The sequence below is a fragment of the Medicago sativa genome, chromosome 6 (genome assembly GCF_051527215.1).
Source record: "Medicago sativa cultivar Bolivia chromosome 6, Bolivia_mono, whole genome shotgun sequence".
Taxonomy (NCBI): Eukaryota; Viridiplantae; Streptophyta; class Magnoliopsida; order Fabales; family Fabaceae; genus Medicago; species Medicago sativa.
In genome coordinates, this window is record NC_140754.1 from 59,053,147 (window position 1) to 59,065,582 (window position 12,436).

Here is a 12,436-nt window from a genome sequence, read left to right on the forward strand (position 1 = left end):
TGTTTCAAAATAATAAAGTCCCTAGAATAGTTAGTCCGTTTAATGGAACATTAAGTATAACTTAATTGTGAGACCCCGTTAAACATAAGGAAACTATTCTAAAAGTATCCGTAGTCAAGCTTTATTGAGAAGTGGGATATCATTAAAGCATATAGACTATTATGTGGGTAGACTGATGATCACATCTCACAGATCATGGATAAAGAGTTATCAAGTCTTCACATAGATATAAATATTAGGAGTAATATTTATATTGGATTGACCCACCGTGAGAATACTACATAGTAAGTTATGCAATTGTCATAAGATATACTCGCAATGATAATAGTGTATATCACTCTTAGACCTGAAACCACTATGATCCCTAGATGTGGACTCAAGTGCTTTGTTGCCATTCTAACGTTGTCTGTAAAAGGATAACCATAACGTTGGTTGATGGGTACTTGATGAAGCATGCTGAGGGACATGAGTGTCCTAGATGGGATTTGTCCCTCCTCATAAACGGGAGATATATCTTTAGGCCTCTTGATGAAATATAACTGTAAAACTGCATGGCCATGCCAAACTAAGTCAATATAAGATATTGGACTTATTCGTTATTCAGTATATTTCGGAATCAAGGAATATAAACATTGATCTATACAAGGGTGACAATATCTATGCCTTGGGATCAATAAAGATATCGAGACAAAGGAGTAAGTGTACACATGAGTATTATCATGGAAAGGTTTCGTCAGATCACTTGACATTCTTGTCACTTGGGTAGCAATGATGTGTTGCTAGATACCGCTCATTGTTTATAATATTAAATATTAGATTTAATATTATTTCCAACGTGACTAGAACCTATTGGGTCACACACAAAGAACAGTCAAAAGAGAAATATATAAGTATGACTTATATAAGGGGTGCGTTTAGTAAATAACGCTAATTAGTTAGCAAAATTACTAAACTCGTTGTTGGGCTTACTGAAGCCCAATAGTGACTTATGACTTGCAGAGCACACTAGAAGTTCTATAAATAGAACTCTGGTGCTGAAGTTTTTGGTTACACGTTTTGAAGCAACCCTTTTCTTCTCTGCACTTCCAATTCATTGGCTAGCACCGAGTTTTGGAGGAGCACTGTTCGTGTGGACTTGCTAGAGGCTTTGCTGCTTGCTGCTTGCTTGGCTGTGATCGAGATTCCAGTTTCCAGTTCTCAGCTTTCAGATTTCACACTTCGAGGTAACAATCGAATCACTGATTCATGTTTGAATTTCGTAATGATCCAAGGAATGAAAATCGAAATTTTTCTTCTTCTTCTTCTTCCGCTGTGTATGATATCTTTCGATTTTCCTTCAGTGGTATCAGAGCCAATTACGAAACCATGAATCGGATTGCTTTGTTACTGCTTTATGTTTTAATATGATTAAACATTTTGAATCGGAATTAAATAATAAAGAGAATTAAAATTGGCATCGTATCATGTTTTCTGTGCATGGCTTTTCGATTTGTTTGATGTTTCAGAAACCGTTTCTGGTGAAGTATCGACATATCGATTATACATATCGACGGGAACATGATTGGAAACAAATCAAATTAGATTATCTTTTAAAATTGTTTTAAGAGATAATAATATTTTCGCAAATATTTGATTTGCTAATATTTTGATATTCTATAAGGAATTAATTTGGAATGCAAATCCGTTAATAAAATAGAATATTAAGTGTTAATATTTTATTATTTAAATTTAAATATTAATTAAAATTGATTGATCAATATCATATATGTGATATATGATTTTAATACAACATCATTATATGTGATATATTGATGATATCATTCGTTCAATAGGTTTTATATAATTGATTGTGAATTTGTAGTCAACTCGTGAGATTGAGCTTCGAATACCGATTCTGGTGAAGCATCAAAGATCCGGTTGTCCATACTGAACAAACAATTGTTAAAACTATTGATGTTTGATTGTTGTATTAGGATACCTAACTATACAAGCGTTGTATTATTATGGTTGTATCATTCGATCAATTGTTTTCAAAGAGATTGTTGTGAATTTGAACAATTCGTGAGAGTGAGCTTCAATATCTGAATCTGGTGAAGCATCATAGATCCGGTTGTTCATGCTGAACAAACAATCTTTGAAAATATTTATGTTTAATTAATTTATTTAATTGAAGAAAGGTAGTAAATTTAAAAGATCATGATTTTGAAAGAGTTTCAATATCAGATATGATTTTGAATTTGGTAATAAAATATTTGCTTAATTTTAGCCCTGTAATTTGTTTTGGAAACAAATTGATTGCCTAAATAAAACAGATTTAATTATAATAATTATTGAGTGTCAATATTACTATAATTAAGTAAATAAAAATTCTACCTTTTGGATTGTTTTTCAAAAGTTGTTTGAAAGGTAATAAACGATCCTAAATTGATAGTTAATTTAAAAGATCATGATTTGAAATAGTTTCAATGTCATATATGATCTTTTGAAATTATTTAATCGATTTGCATGACTTTAACTTGATTTGTTTATAATTTAAAAGAATCATGATTTGAAAGAGTTTCAATATCATATATGATCTTTTGGATTTGATCATAATATTTGCCGAAACGATTTGGGTGTTCATAAACGTGTCAAGTGTTGATGCGAAATACGCAATCTAGAATATTTTGGAACACAATCAGAGATATTTTGGTATGCAATCTAATATATTTTAGTACTTGATCTGAAATATATTTTGGTACATAATATAATATATTTTGGTACTCAATAAAATATATTTTGGTACATAATATGAGATATTTTTGTACTTAATATAATATATTTTTGTACTCAATATAATATATTTTGGTACTCAATTAAACCCCCAGCTAATCTGCGTAGTGTGATCATATGTCAAATTTTAATTTAATTTATTTTAATTATAAGACCTTAATAATAATAAAAGTGTGTTTGTTATTATTATGTGTGTGAATGATTATGGCCTTAGTCCTTTTTAATTTATTTCTTTTGGATATTAAAATACGGCCTGCGTGTCGTGCCTCTCTCTTATATCTCTATTGTACATTCTCTTCTCATCCACTCCCTCGTATGTAAAACGAGTTTCTTTCATATGTAATGTAAATAGAATGCAAAGAAGTAATAGGGCTCATGACGTTAGGATAGTCCTGGAGATCAAGCTTGGAGAAGCAAGGTCGTTTCTAGGATTAGTTTAGATTCTCTCATTGGCTTGAGAGAGTCATAGCGTTAGGATGGCCATAATCATGTCACTTTTATTATTGTATAATCGTTATGCATGTTATGATTGGAGTGCGAATATATATGATATATAAGCCGTGGTGAGGTGAGATCAAACTTAATAAAAATCCTTCAATTCAAAATATTAAGTTTAATGCTTTCCAAAAGTTTAACACCCTTCAAGACTAATATCGAAATGTGTAGGTTTCGCCTCCGCGAGGTGCACTTTCTATACTAGTAAGTTGCGGTGCGGTAATCCAATTTACCCAAGTGTTATTCTTTTGGGTTTAACTTAACTAAATTAATTTTAATAAGATTAAAATAAATTTAGAAGCAATGTTTGGGAACATCTATATGATAGATTAGAGTAAGGAGTTATTCACTCAAATGATTTGAAAGTTGTATGAGATACAATTGGAAGGAGTTCCTACCTAAATAACTGAGTTTTGAGTACAGCCCCCGTTGACTTAAAGCAAGGTGAAATATGGATTTCAACCCACTAGAAAATCTTCCAATGAGATTTTCCGATTCAAATGTTGAAGGTCATTTGTTTTGAGTAAAATAGTGGGAGCGTATTTAATTAAAGACCTATTTAAATATGTTTTAAATCATGATACATTTATTTTATTTATTTTCTGTATTTAGAATTTCTTTAGCATATAAATTTTATTATACTGTTAAAAGTTCTTATGAAGAACAAAATTTTCAGAAAAGTGTTTCTGAATTGGTACAAAATTTAAGAATTGTTCTTAACAATGAGAAAAACTGTATATTCTTGAGCAGTTATTTCCTAGCAACTTTCTATGTCTATATTTGAAAAACAACGCTTATCAGAAGCATTGGGTCAAATGAGTAGATATAGGATATCTCATAGTGATAACGACGATGGAGAATGATATGATCATTCAACCTCAATGTTATAAGATGAAAGCCTATCAAGTAGATGTACATGGATAAGAATAAAATTCAAATTCTGTTTTTCTACCTTTGAAAGGTTAAACACGGTTGCAAAAAGGGGAAGCAATTATTTCAAAAGTTGAAAAACAAAAATTGCTCGTAGTTTTGAAAGGGTCAAAATATAAGAAAGAAGTAAGACTTCTTATTTACCCATATAGTTATAGAAAGTTAAATTTCTACTTCTTCATCATAAGTATTTGATACTTGATGATTAATCTCATATTTGTTGAAATATAGAGAGTTTTAAAGAAGCAGAACATTAACTATAAGTGAAGTTCACCTACGTCTGGAATGGAACAAATTGTTTCATTGACTATAAGAGCTTATGCTTGGACTTAAACTTAACTTGATATGGAACCAAATAATTGTTATTAAATTCCATATAAAATAGAAACATTAAATCATAAATCTTGTATTGACAAGAGAAGGATTATGTAGTTGAATGATAGACAAATATTGTCCTATTGTCCTAATAATGTTTTCTATACAATGTGCTGATCAAGTAATGGATTTGAGTTCCATGATCTTGATAAGCTAGTCTATAACATATGAGAAAAGGATCAAATGAGATTTGAACCTTTTGTATATCATTGGCATCACTGTTTAGTACAAACAAGTGTGATTCACATTTCCAAAATTCATGGATATGGACTATTGGACTCATTTGGTTTTATATCATTTGAAGGATGTGAGTTCCACCTTTCAAAATAGATTAGTATACCGGTAAAGGTGAAAAGGACACATAATCTATTTGAGTTGATATACATATGAGATGTATATGGAGCACTAAACATATTTGCTGGATATTTTATTTCTCTTACTTCATCTAACATTACTAATTAATAGTATATGAGAAAAGTGTATTTGACACAATTCAAGAAATCTTTGAAATTGTTCGAAGAGTTTAACAATGAAGTAAAAGAAATAGGTTTGAAAAGTATAAAGACCATATGAGTAAGTCGTGATGGTAAATGCTTGATTAATGAGTATAATGATTATTTATATCGCTTCATGTTTGACATAACTCGATCTAAAATAGTTTGATTATAACTCAATGACTCTTGAAATTAACTAAATTACAGTTATTCTTCACCCACAACAAAGTTCCAATTAAGTAATCATAAAGACATCATATTAGATATGGAGGTAAGAGTACCTAGTTTTGACTTTATGATAAATTGAGGTTATATGGTTTATTAGATAAACTAAACTTCGAATTTAATGAATGTATAATTGTGTAACTATCCTTAGGAAACTAAAGGATATTATTTCTACATCTTCTTTTTGACAAAATTTGTTTGTCGCTAGAACTGGAGTATTCCTTTTCAAGGAGTATGTCTCTACAGGAGCCAGTGGGAGTGATGTAGAACTTGAATTAAGACAAGTAACACAAAATACACATCTCTCTAAAAATGGAACACGAGTTGATTCAACAAAGGGTTGTTGTTAAATCATCAGTTTGAGTAGCACAAGATCTAAATGGCTTGAACTTTGAGAAGTGGCTATATGTCATGGGATCTTATAAAGGATCTATGTACACAGACCATATATGGATGTTGGAATGTGAGTTTTCTTTTAGAATACTGACATGGATGGTATTATGAATACCTTTAAGATGTGATTGGTTGTATATGGTTTCATGCAACTCATGATGCCAATTATGACGAAACCATTACATCATCGTAATGCTTAAATCTAACGCTCCCAATTGCCATTGTTGTATAATACATGTTCTAGGAGATGGATAACGAGGTTGTATTCCTTAATTGGAATAACCTTATATATGTATTTGACATATGTAGGATTTCGTTAATCCAAAGGATGCTAGAAAGGTATATATATTACAAAATTCATTTATGAATTGGAGCAAGCTTCTTGAAGTTGAATTATTTGTTTTATTAGTGAAGTTTTATGAAAAACTTTGATTAATAAAAATCCTGTGCACACAAGGAGAATAGTGGGAGCATTGATATTAGTTTGGTGGAGTATATGGATGACATACTAGTCACCAAAACAATTTATCTACACATGTGAGACATGGTTAGAAAATTATTTTCAATATGTACCAAAATTGATTGTAGTGTTCGACACTAGAATACTTTCAAGAATATTCATGGATGTCTTAAAGGACTAAGGATTGTTTCTTGAACACATATGAAAGAAACATTGTAAATGAGTTACAATGGTGTTGACTTTCATATCGGTGTACAGTATATCTAGATCGTAATTTGGAATAAATGTTATGCTAGGATATCAACTATGAAATTTGTAAAAGTACAAGCTTCAGATAGTAGTTGTTTCTATTACAGATGTTTTTGGAGATTTCGCACGAGCAACATCAGTCGCCATAGCGGGAATGGAGGTCCAAAGACCATGTTTTTCAAGATCAAAACTCGCCACATCGAGCATCTTTCACCATAGCGGGAAGAGGAGGTCCAGAGACCATGTTTTTGGAGATTTGAGTTCGCCATGGCGAGAAATTCGTGCCTGGCGAGCTAAGGCGGTTTGGAGCAAGTGGATGATGACGTGGCAGAAACCCACTGGCAAAGAAAGGTCATCTCGACCGAGCGAGCAAGTCCTGCCTAACGAGGAAGCTGAATTTTGCAGAACTATAAAAGCTCATTTCCCTCATTTCATACATTATCTTATATTCATATTAGAGAGAGAATAGGGCGAAAATAACTGTATTTCATAGGGAAGGAGTCTTAGAGGGTGGATTCATCAAGAAACTTTGAGAAATCAAGATCTTAGCATGAATCTTCACCATTTCTTCCATGATTGTAATGTTATCATGACAATGATCAACTAAATCTCCTTTGTTGGGATTAGAGGTACTTGATTAAAACTTAGAATGTAATCTTTTGATCTTTGAATATATGATTCTAGCAATTTACATGATATTGAGTTTATTCTTGCATTTAATTCTTATCTTTGATTTAATTGTTATTGACAAATACTTTTGAATCTAGGTTTAGAATATTCGTCTATCAAAAAATGATTCTAGACATAGGATTGATGTTTTGATAATCACACAAAGTATCGAATCTCGAAGCTTTCAGATCGTTTAATAGATAAAGAAATCGTCGATTAAATGATACGGTCGATATCACAATATCATTTAGACATGAATGATGTTGTAGAGTGATACGTGATAATATCGGTAAAACGCTAGAATCAATATATGTGTTCATTAGGTTATATTCGACGCTTAATAAACGAACTCTAATCCCAACGCTTTTACACCTTATTACTCTTAAGTTTTATCTTCGTAATTTAGTTCACATAGTTTTACAACAAACAACCAATTAATCTTTAACTTAAAATGATAATCGATGTTGAACGGTTTATGATATCGCACTAGTCCCTGAGAAGACGATAAACAATACTTACTTTTGATTGATAGAAAAATACGACATCAGTAGCTTTGAGTTTCCCATTGCACACGAGAATACGTAGGAGCGGGATAGCAACATCTCGTCAAGCACCTCTAATAAAAAAATATTTTTTCTTTTTTTAATAATGTAGAAATAAGAAACCAACATATAAGCAGATAATCTAAACCTGTGAGAGTAAGCGAACCTCCCCCCTAAATGGTTCCCGTTGAGTACAACGGATGCGAGGGGTGTTAACACCTTCCTCTCGCATAATCAACTTCCGAACCCATCTCATGGTTCACATACCATGTTCACCTAAGGTTTTATCGATATTTTCCTTTCCCTCTTTTCGGATAAATAAAGTTTGGTGGCGACTCTGTTATCGTTGCGAGTGTTTACACTCGTGGCCATTTCATTTTTTTCGCGCCGCGACAATATGAAAGTGTGAATATTATGAAGATGTGATATTCAATGATGAGCTAATGATATACCTTTTGATACATGTTAACTTGAATGTCCTTAATTGTCGTTGATATATGCTTATAAGTTGTAGATTGAGACTGATTATCTTTGATGACATGAATATAAATATGCATGATGTGTTGTTTACCTTGAAGTTATTCATGCGTTTATATTTCATTTATGTTGACTATATTCTCACCCTATTAATTGTGGTTGCCACCTACGCTTGTTGAGGGTAGACTTACAGGTTGAGGAAGCTTAGTTGTCGTGATTTTTCCGATGATGGCTTTGGAACCTACTCGTTCTTTACCGCATTTTTTTGGAGTCTAACATAGTATTGCTCTGATTATGACTGTTGGGGTTACTTTTGAGTTCTCTTGTTGTTGTACTTCTGAGATTTGGTGTTGACTATATGTTGCTGAGATTCATTTTTTTTCCGTTGTGAATGCTTTATTTATAAGATGGAGTTTTGTTTTTGGATTAATGACGAAGAGTAACACCTTTGCATGTTTTATTATTGTTGCATTATATTTTTTTTTTGTTGTGTCCGATGTTCAAACCCTGAACCTTGCATATATTATGCATTATCAATATCAACTAAGGTAAGTTCACGGAGACATTGTTGCATTACATTTTAAAAATATTATGCGGGGTTTAGGATGTTACAATTCTTACGAAGGTTTAAAAAAAATAAATTGGAAAGCAAGTATTCTAAATCTCGGTTAACAAATATTTTTAAAAGTTATAACATAATAAAAAAAATTGACTAATAAATTTTTATTTTTATTTTTACAAAATTTGCCTAATAAAATTTTGATGGCTAATAAATTTAGATTTTTATAAACGCTACAATACCCTAGAGTTTTGTGGTATATAGTATATTAGTATCCAATATTAAACTATTCAGCGTCATGTCAATTTTTTATATTTATTTATTTTGAACTAAATTTAAATTTTGCATTAATTTGGCAGATAAGATACTGTTACCCAACCTCTAATGTTAGGTTTATTCGGAGACAAACCAACGAAGTCACTCATAGTTTTTCTAGAGTGGATTTGCCTCATGCTAGTTTCCATATTCATATTAGGATTCCATCTTGTATCTTTACTATTATTATGAATGAAATGCAATAAGTTTCTTGTCAAAAAAAAAAAGATACTGTTACCCAAAATCAAAATTCAAATCACATGTAGTTGGAATATATAAGTAACCTAGGACAAATATTAGAGCAGGGTGCCAATTAAGTGAGAACGTTCTCTTTCTCTTTGATATTATTTTGCTCATAATTTAGCAAAAATAAAAAAATTAGGACAAAAGATGTAGTACATTAGACAAATGAAATTCATCCAAACATAAGATTGTCCTCTCAAAATCATCTAAGCTTAAGATTACAGAATTACAAGATACAAAACACTATGACATACTCATATGCTTTTCATGGTTAAGATATTTGCTACCCAACCTTGCGTTTCATACTTATAATCCCATCAATAATAGGATAACTTAGAGCTATTAAATAGCTAATGAGAAAAAGTTGACCAAACATTTCATCAAAATCCTTTTTATTGAGTAGTCTCCATCAACCACCAAAGAAGCAAACAATGTTTATTATGAGCAACACAATCAATGGTGCCATCAACAACGCTGCACCATCAAAATTAAATTTACCTTGCTCATATTGCTTTACCTTATCTTTGTCAACTGCTTTGTTTGATAAAGTGAATTTTCCCTTGTTCAACCCAAACCATTTTTTTGTTGCTTCTATAATTGCAAAAAAACATCCAATTGATTTTATAATCCAACTTCTTTGTTCATCCCACCAAATTCTGGAGGAGCCACCACTTGAAATTACCTCAATATAATGTTGAATTTGAGTGGATACATATTATACTGTAAACACTATAAACCAAGGTTCTGTAACCTGTAAAATAAATAAATTAATATACTTTATCAAGGAAAATCTTAGAAGTAGCATATTGCAAAATGACATAAAAAAATGATAGTAAATAATTATTCAACATGTTTGAATTGACTTATTTAAGTTTATTTATAGACACATAAACATTTTTGAGATTGTTTAGAAGAGCTTATAGAAAACACTTATAACATAAGTTGTTTCAGCTTATGAACACAAGTTATATTGTCTGTTTGTTATGTGCTATAAAAAGTTAATTTAATATTAAATAATTTATACATTAATTTTTTGTAATTTAAAAAAAATATAAACTATTTTGTGTTTGTTTAATATAATAAAATTTGCTTTTAATAAAAAATTAGATATCAAAAATGATTTTTAAGAGATGGAACTTAAAATGGTCAAATCTTCTACAAATAATTATTTTTATTAAAAAAAAAATCTCACGACAATATTAGTTGATAGGTTAACTAGAGTCAGTATAGCTTGGTTAACCTATCAACTAACTATAGTTGATTATTCATCTTGTAATAAAAAACTTGTATATTGTAATCAACAAGTTCATAGCCTATACAAAAATAGTTTTTTATTTTATCATTTATATAAAATAAAGCTTATATATACATAAACACTTATGCACCTTTGGAAATACAGAAATTCCTTTGAAGAAGCAAATCTGAGGAATGATTCCATATAGTGTAGGCAATGGTATATTGAGTTGTGGTTGTGAAGTAGCAAAAGGTTAGACAATGAATAATGGACAATCTTGAAATCCCATAAGTGAATGGGCTATATTTAGAGATTCCAAGCAAGCAAAGTTCGGATGTCCACTTTACCAACTGAAGATATCCCTCTTTCATGTCAGTTGGGGCACATCCCAAGAAGGAGATAACCAGTAACTGTACTCTCAAGTTTTATAGCATATGAGAATCCCACCTGTGGATTTCATTCAAGTTAATAATGGGAATGAAAATGCCAATGCATAATTGTAAATGAAAGTGTTTAATGTGATATGGATTCCAAATGAGATCTGGATGGTCCACATTAACACTGGACACATCCAGTGAGATCGCCACGAGAGAGAATCCCTATTTACAAATTTAGACTTAAATGTACATTTTATTTTCTCATGTTAATTGATTTACAATTCTAATCCCTATTTTTTAATTTGATAATATAATTCATCAATTTTTAAAATTTTTGATAATTTTCTCCATTACAGAATTTAGGACTTATTTTTTAGTGATCAGTCTAGTTGAATAATTTCTTGAAAGTCATAGAGTGATGTGGCAATGTGCATGTGGTTTAATTAAATCTTCTTATCTTATTTATTATCATTAAAGTATTGTTTAAAAATAAAATAAAAAACTCGAAATAAAAACTGTTAGGAATTAAGAAGACAAAGTTTATCGCAAAGTAATAATCCTAATTTTATTCAATAGCTACTGAGATATATATAGTACATCTGATTTGTTTCAAGTATACCAGGTACTGAACTAACAAATACTACTATGGGCTAAGCCCAACAAATCTAATTCTAAGCCCAATAATTCCTCCGTTAAACTGGAGTGCTTGCACAACAGTTTAAATCTCTTCAGCAGTGCACATTCCAAGCTTTGCCCGCATCTTCAAAAAAGTGTCAAGTTTGACAGGCTTTGTCATAATATCTGCTAGTTGCTCATGAGTATCACAATGAATTAACTCTATCTTGCCTTCTTTAGTTAAATCCCTGAGAAAATGAAATCTAACATTAATATGTTTGCACCTACCATGCATAATTGGGTTCTTTGATAGCTTTATAGTTGAGTTGTTATCACACATCAGAATTAGGCACTTTCTTTCACACTGTTTCAATTTCCTCAGAATTCTCTCAAGCCAAATAGCATGACTAGCACAAAATGCAGCAGCTACAAATTCTGCTTCTGTCGTAGACAGAGTTACAATTGGTTGTTTTTTGGATGCCCAAGACACAGCACCTGATCCAATAGAGAATACATACCCTGATGTGCTCTTTCTATCACTGATATCACCAGCATAATCACTGTCCGTGTAGCCCATCAGCTCAATATTACCCTTTCTTTTGTACATGATGCCTAAATTTTCTGTCCCCTTGATATATCTCATAACTCTTTTGACTGCTTGAAGGTGTGACTCTGTGATTCCATATATCTGCTAACAAGACTGACTGCATACATGAGATCAGGTCTAGTTGCAGTGAGATACATTAAACTCCCTACCATCTGCTTGTATTTAGTTGCATCTACCTTTGCTTCCTTACCCTCCTTTGTGAGCTGATGAGTCATAGATAGTATTATTTATTGCCTTATTTAGTTTAGTTTTATTTTAGATTTGATTTGATTTTATTGCATTTTATTTTAGTTTAGAATATTTTACTTCAAATTGTGTTTTATTTTTATTTTAGGAATAAATATATGGTGGAAGGTGTCTTGGAGCAAAAGAAAGAGGACTGGAGCAAATACAGCGCAAGAATAC

General features: G+C 31.1%; 1 pseudogene across 1 annotated transcript in view; it reads right to left on the reverse strand.

Annotated features, from left to right (window-relative positions):
* Positions 1-9,268: 9,268 nt before the first annotated feature.
* LOC146915953 (quillaic acid 3-O-glycosyltransferase CSL1-like) overlaps positions 9,269-12,436 on the reverse strand; it is a 46,327-nt pseudogene continuing 43,159 nt past the window's right edge. Inside the window, exons 7-8 of the transcript XR_015014813.1 lie at positions 10,584-10,879; positions 9,269-9,949 (exon numbers count right to left, since the gene is read on the reverse strand). The product of XR_015014813.1 is annotated as a quillaic acid 3-O-glycosyltransferase CSL1-like (transcript). The remainder of the gene's footprint in view (positions 9,950-10,583; positions 10,880-12,436) is intronic.